Below are 27,552 nucleotides of genomic sequence, written 5' to 3' on the forward strand. Positions count from 1 at the left end.
AATTGCCACAATGACCCCAATCTTCAGCAACCACCACCCTGATTAGTCAGCAGTCATCAATATCAAGGCAGACCTTCTACCAGCAAAAGGATTGTATACAACTCACTCATGGCTCAGATAATTGCTAGCATTTTTTGGTAATAAAATATCTTAAAGTTATATATATATTGTTTTTTAGACATAATACTATTGCAAACTTAGATTACAGAATAGTATAATTATAACTCTTTTGTGCACTGATTAACCAAAAAATTTGTATGACTCACTTTATTCTTGTGGTCTGGAATCATATCTCTGAGATATGCTTTGTATACAACCAAGACTTCTACCCCTAATGTATGCAGAAACTTAAAAGTATCTTTCCACCATTTTTCTTATTTCAGTTTTTCTCTAGCATTACCTCGCTTTACCCTAATGTAACTTGTTAAGGGCTCCTGCTGAATCTTGTGCTTTATGAAACGCCTCATTCAAGAAATTTTATTTCTTCCTCATCAAGACTCCTTTGCCTTATATTATAGTGCCTGATACCTTGGCCCTTTGGAAGGAATTTTATAAGCCAACTAATGGAAATATATGTGATCGAAAAAATCAAGTGACATAATTCAGTAAACCCTTAACAGGTAGATTGTCTATAGCAAAAGTTCAAGTTTGGTTAGGATTATAAATTAGGTTTATAAGAGATGCTATATTTAAAAAATAATAACCTGATGAAATAGGAAATATGTCCTATGCCAGACAGAATTTAATATATCATTCCAAGTAATAATAATAGTATAATACACTTGTTAAATACTCACTTGTTCCAAACATAGTGCCTAACGTTTTAATTCATTGTGCTATTGTATCTTCAAAATGATCTAATTAATTAGGTACTAATAGTATCTAATTTATACAGATGGGAAAACTTGAAGTCAGAGACTTTACATGGTTTTCTCAAAATGATATTTAGTAAATGAGAAAGATGAAATTTGAAACCAGATATAACAGGCATTAAAGCCTACTCTCCATTGAAACCATTAAATTGTCTTACTGTGCCTATTTCATTACGCGTGCATATAGAAATCACAGATATTTATTATTTCATTTTCTTCCTTCTTAATTGCAATCCAAATTGTATTTTTAAACCCCAATTTTATTATACTAGTTAGAGAATACAGGCTCAGCCAATTCAAGATGTTCTCTCTCTGTTTCCCAGGGTTGTTTCTGAATTCAATTCAGTTTCAAGAAGTATATATGTGTGATGCAAAATATATTAGCTGTTTAATTAGAGTTTTCATCTCTTTATTCTACCAGTGACTTTTCTATCATTATTCGACTCTACTTTAACCTATGGTCGACTATCGGATTCTAGTTTAACCTATAGTCCACATAGCTGCCTGCTTTGTTGTCTGTTTATTTATCCAGGAGTTTCCTTGGATTCAGCTCTTCTCTTTCAGGTCCTTAGGAGTCCACTCTTCAAGCCATAGAAATCTTAAATATCTGATCAGCACTATTATTTACCTAACATTTTTTTAAAAATCCCACCAGATAATAAATGAATATTTCTATATCTTCAGCAACTCTATGCTTTTTGTATGTCTTCAGCAAGTCTGTTGAACAAATGAACAAGCAGTTTTATACCCATTCTGCACAACACAAAATTGAGGCTTTATACATTATCTAATGCTTTGTGACTAAAATCTGGTAGAATGAGAAAAATAATCCAAATATTATATATTCCCAATTTAGAGCTTTGAAAGTAAAACAAAAGTGCTGCATAAATCAATCAAAGGAAGTGATTATATGTAGTCAGGAGGTTGAAGTATATAGAGAACAGAAGTATTAAACAAGATTAGAAGTGGCTTCATGACAAAAGTGTCATTTTAAGTAGATAAAGAAATAAACAAATACCACATGTTATCACTTATAAGTGGGAGCTAAATACTGGGTACACACAGACATAAATATGGGAACAGTAGTCACTGGGGACTCCAAAAGAGGGAAGGCAGTGAGGGAGGAAGGTTTGAAAAACTGCCTATTGAGTATTTTGTTCACCATTAGGGTGAGGGGATCAATAGAAGCCTAATCTTCAGTATCATGCTATATACCCATGTGACAAACCTATACATGTACCCCTGAATCTAAATATTTTCTAAAAAACAATATCTTTAAAAATCTCTCAAAATTCATTAATAGAGAACAAATTCCTATTTTTATTACATAGAATTCAATTATATTGGTGTATAATAATTAATTGTATCAATCCCCTTTGAGGAACACTTGTTTTTCTCCTAATCTTTGGTTACAAACATTGCTACAATAAGTAAAATTATTTTACTTGTAATCAAGGATACATGAGGACAAATTCTGTAAAGAGGAATTGCTGGGTTGACAGAAGCAGGCTTCGGAAGGTGGGTAATAACAAACTCCTTTGAGCTAAAGGATGCACAAGCAAGTACATTTCCAATTTTGATAGATATTGACAAATTGGAGGGCTAATTATTTAATACCCATTATGTATTTTAGGATGCTCATTAAGAGTGATATTGTAACAACAAGCCACAACAGAAAATTTTAGTTACCTAATAGTGACTATTCCTATTGAATTTGTATCTATAAGGACGGTAAAAACATTGTCTTGAGTTTCTCAGAAGTCACACCTGATGCCTTGATGTGGTAATATCTTCTACGAAGCAGGTGATCACTTTTTATACTATTGTCTTATTCCATGTTCACTCTGTAAAGAATTTTAACTGATTTAAGACATATAAATTTACTCCACAAAAAAAAATTAACATCAAATGATTTGGAAGGATTAAGTGGGTGGAAGAGAAGAAGGTGGCTATAAAATAAGAATAAGAGTAATGGGGGTGGCTGGTAAGAGGGTCAAATAGGAACAGCTCCAGTCTGCTGCTCCCAGTGAGATCAACACAGAAGGTGGGTGATTTCTGCATTTTCCAACGGAGGTACCGGGCTCATCTCATTGGGACTGGTTAGATAGTGATTGCGGCCCACAGAGGGTGAGTAAAAGCAGGGTGGGGCATCATCTCACCCAGGAAGCACAAGGGGTCGGAGAACTCTCTCCCCTAGCCAAGGAAAGCCATGAGGGACTGTGTCGTGAGAAACTGTGCATTCTGACCAAGACAATATGCGTTTCCCACGGTCTTCACATCCCACAGGCCAGGAGATTCCCTCGGGTGCCTATAACACCAGGTCCCTGGGTTTCAAGCACAAAACTGGGTACCCATTTGAGCAGACACAGAGCTAGCTGCAGGATTTTTTTTTTTCCTACCACAGTGGCACCGGGAATGCCAGTGAGACATTCAATCCCCTGGAAAGGGAGCTGAAGCCAGGAGGCAAGTGGTCTAGCTCAGCAGATCCCACCACCATGGAGCCCAGCAAGCTAAAATCCACTGGCTTGAAATTCTCGCTGCCAGCACAGCAATCTAAAGTTGACCTGGGATGCTTGAGCTTGGGGTGGGGGAGGGGTGTCCACCATTACTGAGGCTTGAGTAGGCAGTTTTCCCCTCACAGTGTAAACAAAGCTGCTGGGAAGTTCAAACTGGGAGGAACCCACCACAGCTTGGCAAACCGCTGTAACCCAACTGCCTCTCTAGATTCCTCCTCTCTGGGCAGGGCATCCGTGAGAGAAAGGCAGCAGCCCCAGTCAGGGGCTTATAGACAAAACTCCCATCTCCCTGGGACAGAGCACCTAGGGGGAGGGTTGGCTGTGAGCGCAGCTTCAGCAGACTTAAACATTCCTGCCTGCCGACTCTGAAAAGAGCAGCAGATCTCCCAGGACAGCTCTAATAAGGGACAGACTGCATACTCAAGTGGGTCCCTGACCCCATGCCTCCTGACAGGGAGATACCTCCTAACAGGGGTCAACAGACACCTCATGCAGGAGAGTGACAGCTGGCATCTGGCAGGTGCCCCTATGAGACAAAGCTTCCAGAAGAAGGAACAGGCAGCAATCTTTGCTGTTCTGCAGCCTCTGCTGGGGATACTCAGGCAGCAAGGGTCTGGAGTGGACCTCCAGCAAACTCCAACAGACCTGCAGCAGAGGGGCCTGGCTGTTAGAAGGAAAACTAGCAAACAGCAAAGAATAGCATCAACATCAACAAAAAGGCTGTCCACACAAAAACCCCATCCGAAAGTCACCAACATCAAAGACCAAAGGTAGATAAATCCACAAGATGAGGAAAAAACAGTGAAAAAAGGCTGAAAATTCCAAATACCAGAATGCCTCTTCTCCTCCAAGGATCACAACTCCTCACCAGCAAGGAAATAAAACTGTATAGAGAATGAGTTTGACAAATTGACAGAAGTAGACTTCAGAAGGTGGGTAATAACAAACTCCTTCAAGCTAAAAGAGCATGTTCTAACCCAAAGCACGGAAGCTAAGAATCTTGAAAAAAGGTTAGAGAAATTGATAACTAGAATAACTAGTTTAGAGAAGAACATAAATGACCTGATGGAGCTGAAAAAAACAGCACAAGAACTTCGTGAAGCGTACACAAGTATAAAAGCTGAATCTATCAAGCGGAAGAAAGAATATCAGAGATTGAAGATCAACTTAATTAAATAAAGCATGAAGACAAGATTACAGAAAAAAGAATGAAAAGGAACGAACAATGCCACCAAGAAATATAGGACTACGTGAAAAGAGCAAACCTATGTGTGATTGGTGTACCTGAAAGTGACAGGGAGAATGGAACCAAATTGGAAAACACTTTTTAGGGTACTATTCAGGAGAACTTCCCCAACCATCAAGACAGGCCAACATTCAAATTCAGGAAATACAGAGAACACCACAAAGATACTCCTGGAGAAGGGCAACCCCAAGACACACAATCATCAGATTCACCAAGGTTGAAATGAAGGAAAAAAAATGTTAAGAGCAGCCAGAGAGAAAGGTGGTTTACCCACAAAGAGAAGCCCATCAGACTAACAGTGGATCTCTCTGCAGAAACCTTATAAGCCAGAAGAGAGTAGGGGCCAATAGTCAACATGCTTAAAGAAAAGAATTTTCAACCCAGAATTTCGTATCCAGCCAAACGAAGCTTCGTAAGTGAAGAAGAAATAAAATCTTTTTCAGACAAGCAAATGCTGAGAGATTTTGTCACCACCAGGTCTGCCTTACAACAGCTTCTGAAGGAAGCACTCAATATGGAAAAAACAAAAAAAAGAATCTGGTACCAGCCACTGCAAAACACGCCAAATTATAAAGACCATTGACACTATGAAGAAACTGCATCAACTAATAGGCAAAATAACCACCTAGTATCATAATGACAGGATCAAATTCACATGTAATAATATTACTCTTAAATGTAAACAATTTAAGTGCCCCAATTAAAAGACACAGACTGACACATTGGATAAAGAATCAAGACCCATCAGTGTGCTATATTCAGGAGACCCATCTCATGTGCAAAGACACATCACGTAGGCTCAAAATAAAGGGATGGAGGAATATTTACCAAGCAAATGGGAAGCAAAAAAAGCAGGAGTTGCAATCCTAGTCTCTTATAAGACAGACTTTAAACCAACAGAGATAAGGAAAGACAAAGAAGGGTATTACAAGATGGTAAAGTGATCAATGCAACAAGAAGAGCTAACTGTCCTAAATATATATGCACACAGATTCATAAAGCAAGTTCTTAGAGACCTTCAAAGAGACTTAGACTCCCACGCAATAATAGTGGAGACTTTAACACCCCACTGACAATATTAGACAGACAATGAGACAGAAAATTCACAAGGATATTCAGGAGTTGAAGTCAGCTCTGGGCCAAGCAAACTTAATAGACATTTACAGAACTCTCCACCCCAAATCAGCAGAATATACATTCTTCTCAGCACCACAATGCACTTAATATAAAATTGACCACATAATTGGAAGTAAAACACGCCTCAGCAAATGCAGAAGAATAGAAATCATAACAGTCTCTCAGATCACAGTGCAATGAAATTAAAACTCAGGATTAAGAAACTCATTCAAAACCACACACCTACATGGACACTGAACGACCTGCTCCTGAATGACTACTGGGTAAATAATGACATTAAGGCAGAAAAAAATAAGTTATTTGAAACCAAGGAGAACAAAGGCACAATGTACCAGAATCTTTGGGACATAGCTAAAGTAGTGTTTATACAGAAATTTATAGCACTAAATGCCCACAGGATAAAGCAGGAAAGATCTAAAATTGACAGCCTAACATCACAATTAAAAGAACTAGAGAAGCAAGAGCAAACACATTCAAAAGTTAGCAGAAGACAAAAAATAACTAAGATTAGAGCAGAACTGAAGGAGATAGAGACACGAAAAACCCTTCAAAAAATCAATGAATCCAGGAGCCGGTTTTTTTGAAAAGATTAACAAAATGGATAGGCTGCTAGCAAGACTAATAAGGAAGAGAGAAGAATCGAATAGACACAATAAAAAAATGATAAAGGGGATATCACCACTTATCCCATAGAAATACAAACTACCATCAGAGAATAAAATAAAAACCTCTATGTAAATAAACCAGAATATCTAGAAGAAATGGACAAATTCCTGGACACATACACTCTCCCAAGAGTAAAACAGGAAGAAGTCAAATCCGTGAACAGACCAATAACAAGTTCTGAAATTGAGGCAGTAATTATAGCCTACCAATTAAAAAAAGCCCATGATCAGACAGATTCATAGTCAAATTCTCCCACAGGTACAAAGAGGAGCTGGTAACATTCCTTCTGAAACTATTCCAAACAATAATAAAAGAGGGAGTCCTCCCTAACTGACTGTATGAAGCCAGCATCATCTTGATACCAAAACCTGGCAGGGACACAACAAAAAAAAGACAATTTCAGGCCAATATCCCTGATGAACATCGATGCAAAAATCTTCAGTAAAATACTGACAAACTGATCAAAAGCTTATCCACCACATCAAAAAGCTTATCCACCACAATCTAGTTGGCTTCATCACTGGAATGCAAGGCTGATTCAACATATACAAATCAAGAAATATAATCCATTATATAAACATAACCAGTGACAAAAACCATGCAATTATCTCAATAGATGCAGAAAGGGCCTTCCATAAAATTTAATACCCCTTCATGCTAAAAACTCTCAATAAACTAGGTATCGATGGAACGTTATCTCAAAATAATCAGAGCTATTTATGACACATACACAGCAAATAAACTGAATGGGCAAAAGCTGGAAGCATTCCCTTTGAAAACCGGCACAAAACAAGGATATCCTCTCTCACCACTCGTATTTGACATTGTATTGGAAGTTCTGGCAGGGGAAATAAGGCAAGAGAAAGAAATAAAGGGTATTCAAATAGGAAGAGAGGATGTCAACTTGTCTCTGTTTGCAGATGACATGATTGTCTATTTAGAATACCCCATTGTCTTAGCCCAAAATCTCAAGCTGATAATCCACTTCAGCAAAGCCTCAGGATACAAAATCAATGTGCAAAACTCACAAGCATTTCTATACACCCATAATAGACAACAGAGAACCAAATCATGAGTGAATTCCCATTCACAATTGCTACAAAGAAAATAAAATACCTAGGAATCCAACTTACAAAGGATATGAAGGACTTCTTCAAGGAGAACTACAAACCACTGCTTAAGGAAATAAGAGAGGACATAAAAAAATGTAAAAACATTCCATGCTCATGGATAGTAAAAATCAATATCGTGAAAATGGCCATACTGCCCAAAGTAATTTATAGATTCATTGCTAACCCTATCAAGCTACCATTGACTTTCTTCACAGAATTAGAATAAAACTACTTTAAATTTCATATGGAACAAAAGAAGAGCTCATATAGCCAAGACAATCCTAAGTAAAAAGAACAAAGCTGGAGGCATCATGCTACCTGACTTCAAACTATACTACAAGGCTACAGTAACGAAAACAGCATGGTACTGGTACCAAAACAGATATATGGACCAACAGAACAGAACAGAGCCCTCAGAAATAAGGCCACACATCTATAACCATCTGATCTTTGACAAACATGACAAAAACAAGCAATGGGGAAAGAATTCCCTATTTAATAAATTTTGTTGGGAATACTGGCTAGCCATATGCAGAAAACTGAAACTGGGCCACTTCATTACCCCTTATACAAAAATTAACTCAAGATGAGTTAAAGACTTAAACTTAAAACCTAAAACCATCAAAACCCTAGAAGAAAACCTAGGCAATACCATTCAGGACATAGGCATGGGCAAGGACTTCATGACTAAAACACCAAAAGCAATGGCAACAAAAGCCAGAATTGACAAGTGGGATCTAATTAAACTAAAGAGCTTCTGCAGAGCAAAAGAATCTACCATTAGGGTGAACAGGCAACCTACAGAATGGGAGAAAATTTTTGCCATCTATCCATCTGACAAAGGGCTAATATCCAGCATCTACAAGGAACTTAAACAAATTTACAAGAAAAAAACAAACAACCCCATCAAAAAGTGGGTGAAGGATATGAACAGACACTTCAAAAGAAGACATTTATGTAGCCAACAAATGAAAAAAAACTTCATCATCACAGGTCATTACAGAAATGTAAATCAAAACCACAATGAGACACTATCTCACGCAAGTTAGAATGGTGATTATTAGAAAGTCAGAAAACAACAGATGCTGGAGAGGAAGTGGAGAAATAGAAACACTTTTATACGGTTGGTGGGAGTGTAAATTAGTTCAACCATTGTGGAATACAGTGTGGTGATTCCTCAAGGATCCAGAACCAGAAATACCATTTGACTCAGAAATCCCATTACTAGGTATATACCCAAAGAATTACAAATCATTCTACTATAGAGACAAATGCACACTTATGTTTATTGCAGCACTCTTCACAGTAGCAAAGACTTGGAACCAACCCAAATGCCCATCAATGATAGACTGGATTAAGAAAATGTGGCACATATACACATATATGGAATACTATACATTCATAAAAAAGGATGAATTCATATTCTTTGCAGGGACATGAATGAAGCTGGAAACCGTCATTCTGAGCAAACTAACAGAAGAACAGAAAAGCAAATACCACATGTTCTCACTCATAAGTGGGAGTTGAACAATGAGAACACATGGACACAGGGAGGGGAACATCACACACCAGGGCCTGTTTGTGGGGTGGGGTCTAGAGGAGGAATAGCATTAGGAGAAATACCTAATGTAGATGACAGGTTGATGGGTGCAGCAAACCACTATGGCACGTGTAAACCTATGTAACAAACCTGCATGTTCTGCCCATGTATTCCAGAACTTAAGATATATCTTTAAAAAAACCTGGCAAATATAGAAAAGTATCAATAAAAATTATTCTTTTCTTCCACTCTGAAATAACCAAAATGAATGAGAGTAATACAAACTTTTCCAAGATTTTGCATTTAACATGGATTTGTATTAGAACACCTAATTTGTGTTTGAATATTTTAATAAATGTAAAGAATTATTAACTCTGCTCTCTGTTTCCAACTAATTTACACACTATTTTATCATGAATTTATGTTTTGTTTATGTCACATAATGCATGCTTATTTTTACAGGACCTTTCAATATTATATTTTAAACAAGAAATGATGACAATGCTGTATAGCATGTAGCAGTGCATAGAATATGTAGATACAAGAAGACTTTCTGTATTACCTGAATAGACACCTCATAGATTACTTATGTAGAAAGAGACAACTTTATGTACGTTCTATGGCAGTAAGGCATCACTGATACAGTGACTTAAAGAACTGAAAAATTTTACAGAAAATTTAGTGGACCACATCATAGACACTATGATGAGAGTCACTTTACACAGGTTGATTAATTTAATGTGGTTAACCCTACAAGTTAACATAGTTTTTCTCACTTTAGTGGTAGGGGAAATATGGTTCATAGCCTAAGAGCTCGATAAATTAAATTGGTTGAAAATTGAATGCAAGTCTTTTCTACTAAGGGGCCCTCCATTATCACTTATTATAGCTTAGTCCTTCTCCATCTTTGCTGTAGACATGCAAAAATATTTTTGTAAAACTTAGTCTTTAAACAACCTATGTTGGGACACATCTTGAAATGAATCTTATATGTGATAAATCTTGTCTCTCATACAAAATAAAATAACTATTTTCATTTGTCTATGGTGTGTGTTATAATAAATCCACCTGCCCCCCCTAAAAAATTGGAAGAATGGAACAATGAGCACACATATGCACACTTTCAAGATTTATCAACATTTTGTTCCACCTATATGTAGAGGTATAATTTATATTAAAAATGTGCTGTTTTAAAATAAAAAGTTGAATGAGTTTTGATAAATATGAATAATAATGTAACAGAACATAGAAGATTCCTGTCTTCTGGAATTTCTGCCATCAGTTCCTTTTCAGTCCATTACTTTACCTCACCCCAGTCCTTGGCAAAAATGTATTTTCTTTCCCTTTGGTTTTACCATTTCTAGAGTATCATGTAAATGAAATAAGACTATATTTAGTCTTTTACATCTGGCTTCCTTAACATACTGCTTTAAAGTTGCCATTTTGTTGCATACATCAGTAGTTCATTCCATTTAATTGTTCAGAAGTATCTTATTATATGGATATACTAAAATTTCTTTACCCACTTCCAGATTGAGGGAAACTGTTTTTTTCTTAGTGTTTAGCTATTATGAATAAATCTGTTATAAATATTTGTTTACAGGTCTTTGGGTAGTCCTACATTTGCATTTATTTTGAGTAAATACCTAGAAGTGACATCACAAGATCATATGATAATTGTTTATATAACTTTACAATTAGGTACTCCAATTGCATTTCAGGTGCTCTACTCCCTCAATAAACTTCCAAGATGTTTTCCATAGTGTCTGTATAATCTTGCATTTCTACCAGCAACTATGAGTTTCATTTGATCCACGTAACCAAGACTTCAATCTGTCACTTTTTTTTTAAATTTTACCCATTCTAATGTATGTACATGGGTATCACATCGTGGTTTTAATTTGCATTTTGCTGATGAGAAATGTTGAAATTTTTTCATGTGTTTATTATTGGTATATATTCCTCATTGACATACTTCAAATCTTGTCTATATTTTGTATATGATTTTCTTACTATTATTGAGTCATAAGAGCATTTTTTAATATTCTGGGCACAGGGCTACTGCCAATTTTCTTCAATTCTGTGGCTTGTGTTTACATTTTCTTAATGGTGTGTTTTGAAGAATAGAAGTTTCTAATTTGGTGACACCTGTAAACTGTAATAGAAAGTTTGATTTTATTTTGATCCTTTTGGACAGCTTTCATGCCCAACACATATCACTTTGCATTGTGCCTCACTTCTATGAAAGCTGATAAGAAATTTCAGGTGCTCGGGTGGGTGCGGTGGCTCACGCCTGGAATCTCAGCACTTTGGGAGGCCGAGGTGGGCAGATCACGAGGTCAGGAGATCGAGACCATGCTGGCTAACACAGTGAAACCTGTCTTTACTAAAAATACAAAAAATTAGCCAGGCGTGGTGGCCTGCAGTCCCAGCTACTCGGGAGGCTGAGGCAGGAGAATGGCCTGAACCCGGGAGGTGGAGCTTGCAGTGAGCCGAGATTGTGCTACTGCACTCCAGCCTGGGAGACAGAGCAAGACTCGGTTTCAAAAAGAAAAAAAAAGGAAAAGAAAAGAAAAGATAAAAAAGAAATTTCAGGTGCTGGACTCCCTTATTTGGTGTTGGCAGGAAGTTCAAATCAAGCAAGCCCCAGCTCATGCAGGAAAACCCTAGCTCAACTGCATAATCGGAATAAAACACCAAAGCCAATCACTTCTTGCTCTCTCAACTTTTGAACCTGCTTAGAAACTTATGTTGATTTTCCCAGAAAGCCTCATTATGAGAGCTGAGGCGGGAGGATCGCTTGAGATCAGGAATTTGAGACCAGCCTGGGTAAAATAGCAAGATCCCATCTCCAAATAATAATAATAACAATTAAGGAATTAGCCTATTTCTGTCCTCTTGGTGCATGTGTGGCATCATCAGTCTTAATATTTGTATCAATTGTCTATTGATACTGTAACAAATTACCGAACACGTAAACTGACTTTAAAGAGCACAAAGTTATTGTCTTAAGTGTTCTATGTTTTAGAAATTTCACTGGACGAAAATTCATGTAGTGGCAAGATTAATGAACTTTATGGAGTCTGTGGGAAATAACTAATTGCTTTGCTTTTTCCAGCTTTGAGATATCACTTGTAATCCTTATACGATAGCTTCTTTCTGCATCTTCAGGCCCCCAGTATTGCATCTTCAAATGTTTTTCTGACTCTGACTCCTCTCCTTCCATATTCTGCTTTATTCTTACATCAAGTCCACGCAAATAATCTGGATTATTTTCACATTTTGAGGTCTGCTGCTTAGCGACCTTAATTCTATTTCCACCTTAATTTTCCTTTATTCTATAAATTAACATATCTGCAGGTTATTAATCCGCAGATTAGATATTCCTTTTTGCCTAGGAGTCTGTAGGGTTTTTAAACTGGAAAGATAGTTCACACTTGGCTTTTAATTACTTGGTAAAAGTACAGGCTTTTTTTCTTTTTGCTTTGATGGTTTCTACCTCTTTTTAATATTCTCTACCAAAGTTGAAACATTTTATGTGTCTCCATTTCTCCTCAGAGGTATTTGGTACTCTCTGAAATTCAGTCTCTCTGGCCGCCCTGCAAGCTTAGCTCTCAGATAAGCTCAAAAGTATAATTTTGTAGATTATCCTGCTTTTTCTGGTTTTTATTGTATGGCATTTATTTACAGCCTTTTAAATTTTATTTTCTTTTGTCTTTCTTTCTTTTTTTTTTTTTTTTTTTGAGTCGGAGTCTTCCTCTGTAGCCCGGGCTGGAGTGCAATGGCGCAATCTCAGCTCACTGCAACCTCCGCCTCCCAGGTTCAAGCCATTCTCCTGCCTCAGCCTCTGGAGTATCTGGGACTACAGGCACCTGCCATCACGCCCTGCTATTTTTATTTATCTATTTATTTACTTATTTAGTTGTATTTTTACTAGAGATGGGGTTTCACCATGTTGGCCAGGCTAGTCTCAAACTCCTGATCTCAGGTGATCCACCCGTCTCAGCCTCCCAAAGTGCTGGAGTTACAGGAGTGAGCCACCATGCCAGCCTTTTAACATTTTAAGTCAAAATGCAACCTATTCACTGCTTAAAATTCCTTTCAATATTAACATTTGGGTCCACATGCAGAATGAGCATGTAATTCAAAGTATTTACAGTTCTGTGACCTCACTCTATGACTAAAACTATGTTTTCTTCTCAAGTAATAATAGCACACATTTATTGAAAAATTGGAAGAGCTGTGAACAGTGCTAACTGTTTTATACGCATTATTCTCATGTAATCAGCAAATCAACCCTTTGAGGAAGTTGCCTTATGATCCCCATTTATATAAGAATATCTTGAAGTGCCTATAGGCACACAGCTAGATAGAATGCGGCAGAAAAAAAAATCCAAGGCTTTAAATTTCATACCTATACTCTTAATTAAGTAATAGAGTCCCCATTTAATAATCTATTCTCATGGACAAGTCACAAATGTCTGCCTTATTTTATAAGTCATGACAAAGCCTAAAGTCGGATTTCTGAAATATGTAATCACACTAGATCTTTCAACAAATCTCCATAAATGTGTGAATATAGTCTCAATCTTCAGTTATGAAAATAACCCTGGCTCATGTTTGTGTATTCCTCTTTTTAATGGGACCCCTACCACAAGTTTCAGGTTTATGCCAGATGGTTGTAAATTGAAAAACAAATAAAAGAGGAAATAAAATATCCTTTTCCTTCTGCTCCCTGGCCACATATATCCAATAAAACAATAGAGAGCAGATTAGTTTTGATAATTAATTGACTTTTACCAAAGAGTATGTTACCTTAAGAAAAAATCTGACAAAAAAGTTTTATGTGACACTAGGGAATGAGTGTCGTTTTAACAAAGTAAGAGAAAAGGAACTCTTAACAAAAGTAGAACTTATATATATTTCTAGTAATAAAGAGCTCAAATCAGTGAAGTTCTAAGTCTCTCATGGTACTGGAAGTTGGTTGGAAGTGGTGATAGTGGAAGAGAAATTTTACTGAACCATAAAAACATGTCAAATGATTGAGCTCTCTTTTCAAACCATTCTTCAGTCTTGTCAGACTACTTTCTTTTATTATATTTAAGAATTCAACAGCCAAGAAGAACAATCTATTTCCAAAAAAGCCAGAGGAAAATGGAAGTGTCTTCATTCCTTTTGCAAATATTCTCCCTTGTTATGAGAAAAGAAAGCCATTCTGACAGAAAAAGTGAAGAATGTGCTCGCTGAATTTCTTTTATTGTACAATCGCATCTCTCTTCGTCTACCTTGTCATGTTTCATAGTCATTTCTTCACCTTTTATCATCACGCTTTTTTACCTTTTTCTGATCTTTCTCATTCTTCTTAACCGTCCCTTTTCTTCATCTCTTTTCGCAAAATACATCAGATTTCATTTTCACACAGTATATACTTTCTTTTTTCTTCACTGTGACATTAATTCCTTACTTCTAAATGGAGTAATAGGAAATTGAATCACTACCAATTTCCTTCTGGTGTAAGTGGAATAGCAAAAAATCAATAACCGGGAATCGGTCAACCAAAGGTCTTGTAGAACCCCATTAATCAGTGAAATAACATCTAGTTATGTGTGTGTGTGTGTGTGTGTGTGCAGATGTGGTACTTTTTCTCTGTATGTTTTCATGTATGTGTGCCTATGTGTGGTATAGATATGTTTGTGTATGTGTGAATATATGGTGTTTGTGCGTACATGTTTCTGTGTGTGCTGTGGGTGTATGCTGGCAAAAATATACAATGTGTAGGTAACTCATATCAGATCTTGCAAAAAATGTTAAGTCTCAAAGTTTTAAGTTTTAAGTAGGTTTGTGGTGAGTTCAGAAACCATATTTGTCTTCATTTAAAGTCTGATGTGGAAAAAACTCAAGAAAAATAGACTTGCAAAAGTAATTCCCTAAGAAAGGAAGTGGAAGGAAGTTATGCTGCTTGCATTTTATAATTAATAAAGTAACTGTACTAGTAAGATAAATTAAAAATCCAACTATCTAGTGTTATTCATTGTATATAGAAAAAGGTAGCATCCACTCACAAAGGTAAGTAATTTGTTTCAGAATCATTTTCTTCCACAGTGTGCTCATTGTGATACCAATAAGGCTTCTACAAATCCAATCCAATTAATTCATTAATATAGTTACAGGGAAATTTTCCAGTGATAATAATGTCCTTATTGTATTGACTTAAGTGAAGTTCCATTGATATTTTCTGAAGGGCTATTATAATCAGGAGTCAAATACTTGCCTAGTAGATTCATCAGGTATACACAAGTAGCCATGACTTCAAGGGTAGCTCTTAAAAATATGTTTTAGGGCTAGGCGGGTGGCTCACGCCTGTAATCCCAGCACTTTGGGAGGCCGAGGCGGGTGGATCATGAGGTCAGGAGATCGAGACCACGGTGAAAGCCCGTTGCTATTAAAAATACAAAAAATTAGCTGGGCATGGTGGCGGGCGCCTGTAGTCCCAGCCACTCCGGAGGCTGAGGAAGGAGAATGGCGTGAACCTGGAAGGTGGAGCTTGCAGTGAGCAGAGATCGCGCCACTGCGCTCCAGCCTGGGCGACAGAGCGAGACTCTGTCTAAAAAAAAAGTTTTAAATGCCATTTCTGTAGCATATTAAAATGTAAGCAACAATACACTGAAAGTGCCATTTTCTAGACAAATGCTGAAAAGATGAAAATGCCTATTCCAATAAATATTGCAATATAACTTAGTAAATAGTATTTTATTTGAAAACTGAAAGTAAATAGCAAGCAAAATGTTGTTCTTAATACAAAATCCCTCATTAATGTTTCTAGTCTCCAGTCTTATTTTCAACATGCTTAGTGAACCATATGTTCCTTCTAAGAGATAGTTTCGTAAATTTGTCTTTCTCAGGAAAAGCAAGCATGAGAGGAGTAAGATGAACAGGTGATGGTGCTCTCTGTTATTATTCCTTTTTTTTGAGACGGAGTCTCACTCTGTCACCCAGGCTGGAGTGCAGTGGCGCGATCTTCCCTCACTGCAAGCTCCGCCTCCCGGGTTCACGCCATTCTCCTGTCTCAGCCTCCCGAGTAGCTGGGACTACAGGCGCCTGCCACCACGCCCCGCTAATTTTTTGTATTTTTAGTAGAGACGGGGTTTCACCTGTGTTAACCAGGATGGTCTCGATCTCCTGACCTCGTGATCCGCCCGCCTCCGCCTCCCAAAGTGCTGGGATTACAGGCGTGAGCCACCGCGCGCAGCCTCTGTTACTATTCTTAGTAGAAATCATGAAGAGCCTAATGTAGTTGAACTAAGTAAGCCATATGGAAACAAAAGGAAGTCATATTCCTTATTGGATTCCACATAAATAAATTCTGCATGTAAAAAGAACTACCATAGAATTGTAAATGATTCTCTCTGTAAAGGAATACTGATGGAAACATTCCAGAATAATACAAATAAGATAAAGAAGAACATATAAAACAAACTTAATGGTATAATAAGCTTCTTTTATCCTATTGCAATGATTTTTAGGTAAAACAAAATGCTAGAATTTACTTTTGTGTTTTAAGGTTTACATTGACCTATCACAAATCAGTGAAACCAAGATGCTCAATCCGAAAATAAATTACACTGTGTTCTAACAACTATTTGTCCTAGATAACTTTGTACTAAATATAAGGCTAAAACAAATGTTGGTATCAAATAATCCAGAAAGGTTTAAGAAAATCATTACTAAACTTTTAAAATAACCCGTGTTAGAAAGTTAACAGTATTACAGATTACAAAATAGATAGGAAAGTGAAAGAAAACACATAGATTCCCTGTGTCTATAATTGCTGAAAATTTATCTGAATGTGACATATTCCATAATCTTTAAATGTTAACCTTAAAGTTTTGGAAAAACCTTTCATTTGTGCTGGTTATGAAAATCATCTAAATGAAACAAAGTCTTTGAATAATGTTATAGTTCTGTAAAATGCTCTCCATATAGAAAACGACTGTCGATCAATGAATGATCTAGGAAATCATTTGGGTCTCAACTTCAAAATATGGAAATCCATCTTTTTCTCCTATTTTTTCTTCTTTATCATGTATCTTAGTGAATTTCAGCAAAATTGCACTATACATAGTTGCACGGAACACATCCTTGAGGGCAATGAATCTGGAACAAAACCATTAGGAGTCTTTTGAAATATGCAGTGGAGAGGAATAGTAATTCTAGAAATATTTTGAAGGATAGAATCAATATGGTTTCGTCAAAATGGAAGGTGAAAAGGTGATTACAAGTGGCTTATTTCTCATTTCACTAGATTGAGCAAAATTATAAAGGTATTATACATATATTTTAAAACAAAAATAATTTTAGAAGTTAGCTAAGCCACTCATCTGTGTGTGAGTGTGTGTGTGAGTGTGTGTGTGTTTGTGTGTGTGTATGTGTGTGTGATGAGATGTAACTCATGGGTGGGTGACATAATAGTCAACAAATTAATCTATGAGCTAATTTTTATAGCAATTATTTAATTATACTATCCAAACAAGTTTTATATATTTGAAATTTTATTTTTCTCCTATAACATTATTTAAATAGGTATATATGTTGGTAAAATTTGGATATAACATAAATTATTTAACCCATCCACTAATTTAGAAGTGTAAATGGTTTGCAGCCTTTTACTATTATAAGCAATGCTGCAGTATACAATAATTTGATACATTTTCAGAAATGAAATCTAATGGTATGTTTCATAACATTCGATAACTATTTCTAAATGTTATAACCTTCTAAATAAATAAAATTCATATTAAAATTGTAATTTTTTTCTTAGAAAACAAACCTGAAATCTGCGTGTGGCAAAGTGTCCTCTCTCTGGATTCAACTCTAATTATTAATAATTTTATGTAGAGTTGTATTTAAAGATTTTTAAAATAATTACCCAACAAGACAAGATTATTATCCATTGTTCTAATACTTGAATCCCTGTTTAAATTTCTACAATCTTGTACTGAGTCATTTTGTATGCGAGCCGATATATTGGCACAAATTATATTACCTCCCAGGCATTGCCATTTGAGAATGGAACATTCTCTCACCAAATTCTTCTTTGCATTGATATTATCCTTTGTCTGGTCCTTGTGTATTGCTTTGGGGGCAAGCAAAACAAGTTTAGTTTATCTTCTTTATAATATATAAATATATTTAATAAGGTTTTGTTTCCCCCTACTTTCCTCCTCCTCCTCTTCCTCTTCCTCCTCCTCCTTCTTCTTCTTTCTTCTTCTTCTTCCTCCTTCTTCCTCTTCTTCTTCTTCTCCTTCCTCTTTTTCTCCTTCTTCTTACCTTCTTTTTGTCAACTTCGTATGACATGATTTGAACTTCTGCCAGAGACTAGCCACTTTTTCCTTTACACCCTGCTTATTTTTTTATTGTGATACCTAGACCAAAAAGGAATATTCCAGGTATCTTATGAATAATAAAGAATAAAATTAGGCTTATCATTGCTAATTGATTATCATGCAACATATATTTACATTCCATTTATTGGCATGAATATCTATTAAATAAAATTAAGATTTATTTCAACTAAAATTCTTCCCTTTACCATATTTAAAAGTCTATATATTTCTATTTTTATTCGGTGCCTATGTAGCTTTCCTGTATCTATCAATATCCCCCGCACGCCATTTTTCTGAATTAAAACATCCGGGGAGTAGGGATACAAAAGCGATCATCCAATGCAGGATAGTCTAGCTTTTAAAATGTTATTTTTTTGGCCACTTTGTGGGATATGAAACCATCTTTTTTTGTACTATTTCCCATAATTCGGAGAAAATGCTACATATCCAAATATTATGAATAAATATTAAATTATTTAATAGCCTAACTAATCATATGACTTTTAATATAGCAACAAATAATACATGTAAAATGAAAAATGTTATCTGTGAATACGCCTGGACATTTTTACTCTTGTAGAAAATTGTTGCTTGAATATGTTTCATACTGCCTCATTTTCATTTTCAGATTTGAAATTTTTTTAGCTCATTTATTTATTCAATAATTATTTACCTCAGTAAACCAACTTTGTGACAGCAGTTTTCCGGGTACTGAGAATAAATCTGTAAATAAAACAACTCAATATTCCTATGCACATGGAACCTACAAACTAGTAAGGAGAAACAGGCAAAAAACAAACAATTTAAATCTATAGCCTGTTATATGGTGATAAAGATTATGGAAAAATTCTAGCAGGGAAGAACATTAAAGAGGGCAAAGGGTAGGGTACCATTGTTAATAGGATGCTCAAACAAGACCTCACTAATAAAGTGCCATTTGTGTGAAAATCTGAAGGAGAGATAGAATAAATGAATCGGCCCGGCGCGGTGGCTCACGTCTGTAATCCCAGCACTTTGGGAGGCCAAGACGGGCGGATCACGTGATCAGGAGATTTAGACCATCCAGGCTAACACCGTGAAACCCACTCTCTACTAAAAAGAAATACAAAAAATTAGCTGGGCGTGGTGGCAGGTGCCTGTAGTCCCAGCTACGCGGGAGGCGGAGGCAGGAGAAAGGCGTGAACCCGGGAGGCGGAGCTTGCAGTGAGCGGAGATGCGCCACTGCACTCCAGCCTGGGAGACAGAGAGAGACTCCGTCTCAAATAATAATAATAATAATAATAAAATAAAAAATAAAAAAATAAATGAATCATGCAGAGATTTGGCTAAAGCGCATTTGAAATTTAGCAAAGGAGCCAGGGAGAATCCATGAGACAGGCACATGCCTGGCAAGGAAGCCAGTATGATTCGGGAGGGAATAGGATGTGAGGTTAGAGAAAAATGAGACGGCTGAAGAATGAAAATTCTTGTAGGTGACTTCTTGTAACCTCGTTGGCTTTTATTCTCGCAAAGATTGGAAACTATGAGGGGTTTCAGAAGAATGAGAGTATTGGTCATATTTTTAAAGGATCACCCTGGCAGTGTTCGCTTGAGAATAGACTCTAGTGGGCTAAGAGTAGAAGCTGACACAGTGACAAAGTCTGGTGCTTTATTTTTGCAGCTTGTATATGCTGGAATTTTATCTTGCCAAGTATTGCTTTATGTTGCTACTTATTTACAGCTGCATAAAATCCTTTTCCACAATGGCATCACATGATGTTCTGTGGTTTTATTCTACATTACAATGGATAAAAGATACAGCCCCCTTGAGGAAAGATAAATGACAAAGGTGAGTGGCAAGGTAATTACAGAAAGGTTCCCTCCATGTTTTATAAGCTTTAATTAAGTCCTACAATGTCCTTCTCTAATGCACAAATACTGTTAAACCTATTTTGCAGAGGGTGAAAATGAGGCAAGCTGAAAAGTAACCAATCAAAAAAGTTCCAAGATCAGAATTTTTTTTCTATGAAAAATATGCTCATCCTTTTTTTATAGATGAAAAACTCGTTTCTATCTCCATCAGTTTTTCTTACTATTTTCTTGATGCTCTGTTTTTGGCTTACAGACTTTCTTTTTCCAGGAGAGAATTAGGAAGTAGAGTCATGTGAGGAGCTGAATTGAGCTCTAATAGTCATAACACGGTAGGTGAACTGTTGGAGATTGATTGCTTACTGACACTGTCACTACTGAGCACTCAGAATGTTTTAGCTTTACTGGTTTCATTAAACGTACAGTAAGAAAATTGTTTGGGCTATTGAAAAATTATTCATGTAGCTGAAAGGACGAGAAAGGATGTGAAGAAGCAAAGTTAGTGGCAAATGCCAGATGTTTTAAGGTGTTTCATTGTGAGAGGCAGTTTAATATAAAAGACATGTAAAGAATACTGACTATTGATTATTTCCAGATTTTGATTCATTTTATAAAAATATTTTGAGGAACATGTCTTTTATGTTGAGATCTGTGTTGTGCACATGAGAGATAAGAACGTAACCTAAGGTCATAGCTTAGAGCAGAAGCAAAGAAGTCAGACACATTGTATTTAAATGTAGCTTCTGCCACTCAATGTTTGTATTACCTTGTAAACACTACTAAACCTCTTTGTGTCTCAGAAGCAAAGAAGTCAGACACACTGTATTTAAATGTAGCTTCTGCCACTCAATGTTTGTATTACCTTGTAAACACTACTAAACCTCTTTGTGTCTCATCTCTTCATCTATGAAATGGTAATAATTATAACATCTTACCGAGTTTTGTAAGACATAAATAGATAATATACATTTTTAGGACAAATATAATAAGAGCCCAATAAGTGTTATATGATTGGTATTATTGTCATATTCATATAGGCATGTCCCTGCCTCAAGAAGTTTTTATTCTATCCTGAACTATAAAAATAAAGCCTTTCGAAGAAAATGTGACTTATGTGATAAAGCCGTGAGTTCTACAGAAGTTCAGAGTAGGAAAGGATGAGTAATGTGGCACAATGGCCAGAGAATGATGTAGAAGGCTTTAGTTGTGAGCCAAGCCTTGAAAAAAATGTATTAGAACTGTGGTTCCAACAGATACAGTTCAAGGAGAATGACTACTCAGAGAACAGAAGGAACCTGTGTGAAATTGAAAAAGCTACAGCGAGTTTTCATATTTTATAAGACAGAGATAAAATAAGATCGTATGTTAAGGTATGATTCGACTATGGAGAACACAAAAGGCCACATAGGTGACTTAGAACATTGGAAGCTTTTGAGGAAATCTCACTTTATTTAGGAAGTGCTTAAAAAATAAAATGGCAGCAGAGTCCGGGGAAGATGCCCAATTGCAGTCTGAATGAGCTAGTATGGGGTTGAGTCAATAAAAACCTTCCAATTGTGAGCAGCCAAAACTACACGAAGGCAGTGGGGCGAAAAAATTGTCTAAGTTTTCCTAAAAAGTTACTAAAGTGTATAATGAATGATTAGATATAGAGGGAGACACCGAGGAAGACTGGGATGAGTGACAGTGGCTCCAAAAATTTAGATAAACTGGAAAATGTTGACAGAGACTGGGAAAATATCAGGAGTCACTGGATGAAGGGGATGAGTTGGGTAGGTTGGTCTGTTAAAATCTGGAAATGTTAAGATTACTATGACGTTGGAGAGTCAAGTGGAAATTGCCATCCATTGGACTGGAGTTCAGGAAAAGTAAGATAGATATAAAAAATAATATGAAAAAGATATAGAGTTTCTATCATGTATTCAAAGTAAAATAGTTTCAACATGTTTCCAAATAGATTTTTTTATTATAACATTCAGAAAAGGATGGAAAAACCAGTTAAGTCTAATTATAACCTACGAACATAGGGGAAAAAATTCATTGTCACATTAAGCAAGAATTCAAAAAATAATACATACTTAACCAAAAGTTATCTACTGTAAACCCACTTTTCTTCTTTCTCAACCTAACATCGATGTATAAACTAAATCAGGCAGATGATTGGGAGGATCTTTTGAGCCCAGGAGTTCCAGGCTGCAGTGAGCTATAATCACTATAATCACTTCACTGCACACCAGCCTGGACATCAGACCAAGACCCGTCTCTTAAAAAACAAACAAACAAAAAAAAAAAGTATAGAACGTTTATTTTTAATTTAGCACCAACCATTCTTTCATCTCTTAAGAACCTAAATAGCAACAATTCCATTAAATAGCTGGGGCTGGAAGAATAAATTGCATAAATCTATTTGGAGAATTAACATGGAAAATTACAGTGTCACAGTGATTATTTCCTTATATTTCATTGGTTGCGATCTCCACAGAGGATGTAAATAATTGAATGTGTTACTTTTAAAAAATTTTTATTTATTTATTTATTTTGAGATGGAGCCTTGCCTTGTCACCTAGGCTTGAGTGCAATGGTGCAATCTTGGCTCACTGCAACCTCCACCTCCCAGATTCAAGCAATTCTCCTGCCTCAGCCTCCCAACTAGCTGGGATTACCGGCACCAGCCACCATGAGCAGCTAATTTTTGTATTTTTAGTAGCGGCGGAGTTTCACCCTGTTGGCCAGGCTGGTCTCGAACTCCTGGCCTCAGATGATCCACCAGCCTCAGCTTCCCAAAGTGCTAGGATTACAGGCGTGAGCCCCCACGCCTGGCCGAATTTGCTACATTTTAAGAAAGTAGTTCTGCCCTATGGGGCTTTGAAACAGAGGTGCAGGTGAATGGAGGAGTTACAGTGCTTTACACTAAATGTATCCAGCCAGCTATGGTTTCCAGGTCTCCAACTCCTGGCCTCAGATGATCCACCCGCCTCGGCTTCCCAAAGTGCTAGGATTACAGGCATGAGCCCCCACGCCTGGCCGAATTTGTTACATTTTAAGAAAGTAGTTCTGCCCTATGGGGCTTTGAAGCAGAGGTGCAGGTGAATGGAGGAGTTACAGTGCTTTACACTAAATGGATCCAGCCAGCTATGGTTTCCAGGCTCTTGAGCCTGCTCTTTACAGTTTCCTTTAAAATGGTTATATCTGCTCCGGGAAGGTAATACCAATAATCAAGTTTATTAGATGTGTACATAATTAAAATTAATAGTCCTCGATAGGTGTCTTGAGGGCCCTTCAATAAGGAAAGGACATGAGATTTCAAGGCATGGGCTTCATAAAATCTCTTTTGGTTACTCAGATACATTCTGTAGTTTATTTTTGTTTCAGGGTGAATTTGAGGATACTCAGACAATTAGAGCATTACTGTGAATACATCCCTAAATTTATTGTTTATTGTCATGTAATATACCTTATTAAAATCTCCTTGCAAATTTTCAAATTATTTCTAATCCATATAGAAAATACGGCAGATTTTTAAATATTTAAATTGATACCAAATTAAGAATGTTAAATTCAATATTGAGAAATAATATGAATTAAAATATGTAAAATTTAAAAACTGTTTCAGACATGTCCTGAAGTATTAAAATTTTCCTAAATGTTATGTGAATCCCATTTTTAAAGTTAAGAATGCAGGAATTCTATTTTATGCTGATAAAAATAGATTGGAGTTCTCATACAAAGGTGGTCCCTCCCTTCACAAATTTGGATGGGAAATTTCAAACACCATTCTGTGAGGATGCCAGGAAGTATTAACTTCCAACTTTTCAGCCCCATCCTACGTATTGCCACATGAAGAAACTACAGCACACAGTTACAGCAGATGTCACATAGCTAACAGTGTGACCCTGGGATGTAAAATGTGACTTTTATTAAAGGCTCTTTACATATGCCCTTTTATTTGGTCACCATTTGGAATTTTTTACTGGTTAACTTTTTCCAAAGTGGCAGGCTCTTGCTATGGGTTTACTGTCAACTCTCTCCATGATTCTCCATCCACCCTTGACTCTCTTCTCTCCCTCACTCCTGTACATTTTTATTGATTAATTGTATAGAGAATTTAGCTATCTTTTTCTGTTTTGATCATCTTCTGTATATCAGAGATTAAGCTCACACTCAATAGTACTTACAAATTTATTTCCAATTACAAAATGATTTCCTTCCTATGATTAATTCTAGCATTATGTATTAAAATAGCAATTCATATTTTTCTTTTCCCTACAGAATGTTTAAGTATAACATCATTCACATTACTTTATTAGGAAACTGGCTAAATATATTGCTTTATATTAGTGCAGCACAGCTCTGGACAAACTGTTTTTTCTCTTTTTAACATCCTGGAATTTGGGGAAATATGGTTGCTCATACAATGAGTCTGGTCTTTTGTTTTCTAGATGTCCAATATGCTCAAAAAGGCATTGAAATCATTTAAAGTAATATTTAAGCCCATTTATACTGACATTGCCTTAATGAATATGAGAATTCTTTGCATTTCAGCTGAATATCCCCAGTTTTAATCTGCAAATTCTAAGACCCGTATAGTATTAAAATTTTCCCATGTGATGAAGCAAGAAAAATAGCTATAAGTGGGAATTATAAAATGCAAGTATGTGGTACTGTCTTGGTCCACTTGTGTTGCTGTAACGGAATACTTGAGGCTGAGTAATTTCTAAAGAAAATATATTTATTTGACTCATAGTCCTGCAGGCTGTAGAAGAAGAATGGCACTAACGTCTGCTTCCAGTGAGAGCTTCAGGCTGCTCTCACTCATGCTGGAAGGCCAAGAGGAACCAGCATGTGCAGAGATCACATGATAAAAGCAGAGAGATGGGGAGAAAAGCGCTAGACTCTTAAACAACCAGCTCTCACAGGAACTAGCTGAGCAAAAATTCGCTCAACACTCTACCTGCCAGAAAATATATTAATCTATTCATGAGAGATCCACTCCGATAACCCAAACACCTCCTACTAGGCCCCACTCCCAACACCGGGGATCAAATTCCAACATGAGGCTTGGAAAGTCAAATGTCCAAACCATAGCAGATACTTACACAAATCTATAAATTACTTGTATGAAAGAAGTTTTATATTTTTAGCTCAAAAAAATGAATATATAGATTTTTTTCAATGGATAGTAGTAATTGAGTTTCTACACTGAGATAAAAAAGGAACAAAGTTTCTTATACCAGACTATTTCAAAGTAAATAGCACAGAAATATATGTGATTGTTTCTAGATGCTAAGTAGGAAGTACTTTTGATCAGGAAATGAAAAGCCAGGTGGCAAAAAACACCCTACAAGGGCTTATGAGAAACCAGACCAAAATAAGAAATTGAGAAAAATCTGGATCTATATTTAATATTTCATATATGTTTTTAAATTAATGAATAACATTTCCACATTTTATGGAGTACATGAAATATTTTGTTAATTGCATAGAATGTGTAATAATCGTCAGGATATTTAGGTTATCTATCACCTCAAGTGTTTATCATTTCTGTGTTGAGAACATTTCAAGTTCTCTCTCCTAGCTCTTTGGAAATAAAGCATTATTATTAACAATAGCCACCGTACTCTGATATCAAACATTAGAACTTATTTCTTCTATTTAGCTATATGTTTGTACCCATTAACTAAGGAGGAGCTGGAGAGACAGGTGGTGGATCAGTAAAGAGCCAGGAGCAGCTGGCTGCGGAGCTTGCGTAGTACACCACCAAGATCGCACTCCTGAAAAAGGCACTGAGGCAAGGAGGATGAAGTTGAAGAATGGCAGCACAGAGCCAGAGAAGCCTAGGATGACCTGGTGAAGACCAAGGAGCAGCTGGTGATGATGGCACCCCAGCCCCCACCGCCCCTCGTATAGAAGCCGGTGAGCTACCATGTCCAAGACAGCTTGCAGGACCAGGGCTCTGAGCCCACGGGCTACAGCGCGGAGCTGCCTAGCGAGGGCATCCGGGGTAACCGCAACGAGGAGAAACACATCACCGAAGCGGAGAACCAGCACGTGCAGCGGCCGCTGCAGACGCTGAGCGGCGAGCTGTCCCAGGCCCGAGATGAGAATAAGAGGACTCATAATTACATCATCCACAATAAGAACATGAGGCAAGGTCGGGACAAGTATGAGACGCTGTGGCAGATCAGGCGGGGCAACACCAATCAGCACATCGACCAGTTCGAGGCCATGTAACGGCCAGGCCAGGACAGAGGGCAGAGAGACGCTCTGCAGCGGGCGCTGCCGCCCTCACCGCCAGCCTCCTCACGCTTGTGTCTTTAGTGCTCCAAGTCTAGGAACCTCCTCATCAGATCTCAGTTCCTTTAAAAAGCAGTTACCCATGAGAAACGTCCTGGTCTGAGAACCAGTGGAGGCGCCCTGGTTTGTTTTCCCTGATTGTGTCATGCTGCCAAGCAGGCCAGATTCTGGCGATTATCTCGAATCACCTCCTGTGTTGTGCTGGGACCCGGACTGACTGAATTAAGGAAAATGCCTGCAAAGTCTGAATAACAAACTTCATGCTGGCCAGTGTGACACAAGATTCAGTGTCATTAAAGGAAACCACGTCATGGGTTACACCTGTGCTATATTTTTTCTGTATTTGCAATGAGCTCAAATTGATTGATTTATTGTTTTTAATTTATATGAAGGATCCATCTTTTTATATTTACGAGCTTTTGGGGGTAAAAAGTTTGGAAATTGAGTCTGAAGCACTCTTGCGCACACACAATGATTCTCTCCTCCCGTCACTCCACGCAGCTGGCAGAGATCGCAGTGGTCACCAGCGTACAAGGACACTCGGATAAATTTGAAGAAAAAAAAATTGATTTTGTTTTTTGCTTAACAGTTAGAAGAATACGTTGTTGGACTCATACACCTAATTAATGATCAGCTATATAGTATTTATATACAAGTGATAATATGGATTTGTAACATTAGTTTTAAAAAGGGAAAATTTTGTTCCGTATATTTTGTTACCTTTACAAAATAAAAGAATTACATATTAAAAAACAAAAAAAAGAAAAAGATATCAAAATGGCAGCAGTTTTTACCTATCAATAACAAACTGGAACGTAAACAATTTAAATTCCACAATTAAAAATTATGGACTGGCTGAATGGATTAAGGAAAAAAACGAGACCTAATTGCATGCTGCCCTCAAAACCTCATTTCATCTGTAAAGATACACATAGACT

General features: G+C 36.8%; 1 pseudogene; it reads left to right on the plus strand.

The window, feature by feature from the left end:
* Positions 1-3,127: 3,127 nt before the first annotated feature.
* On the plus strand, positions 3,128-27,300 carry LOC129471198 (ezrin-like; annotated as a pseudogene).
* The last annotated feature ends 252 nt before the right edge of the window (positions 27,301-27,552 follow it).

Source organism: Symphalangus syndactylus, chromosome 21 (assembly GCF_028878055.3).
Source record: "Symphalangus syndactylus isolate Jambi chromosome 21, NHGRI_mSymSyn1-v2.1_pri, whole genome shotgun sequence".
In the NCBI taxonomy this organism is placed as follows: Eukaryota; Metazoa; Chordata; class Mammalia; order Primates; family Hylobatidae; genus Symphalangus; species Symphalangus syndactylus.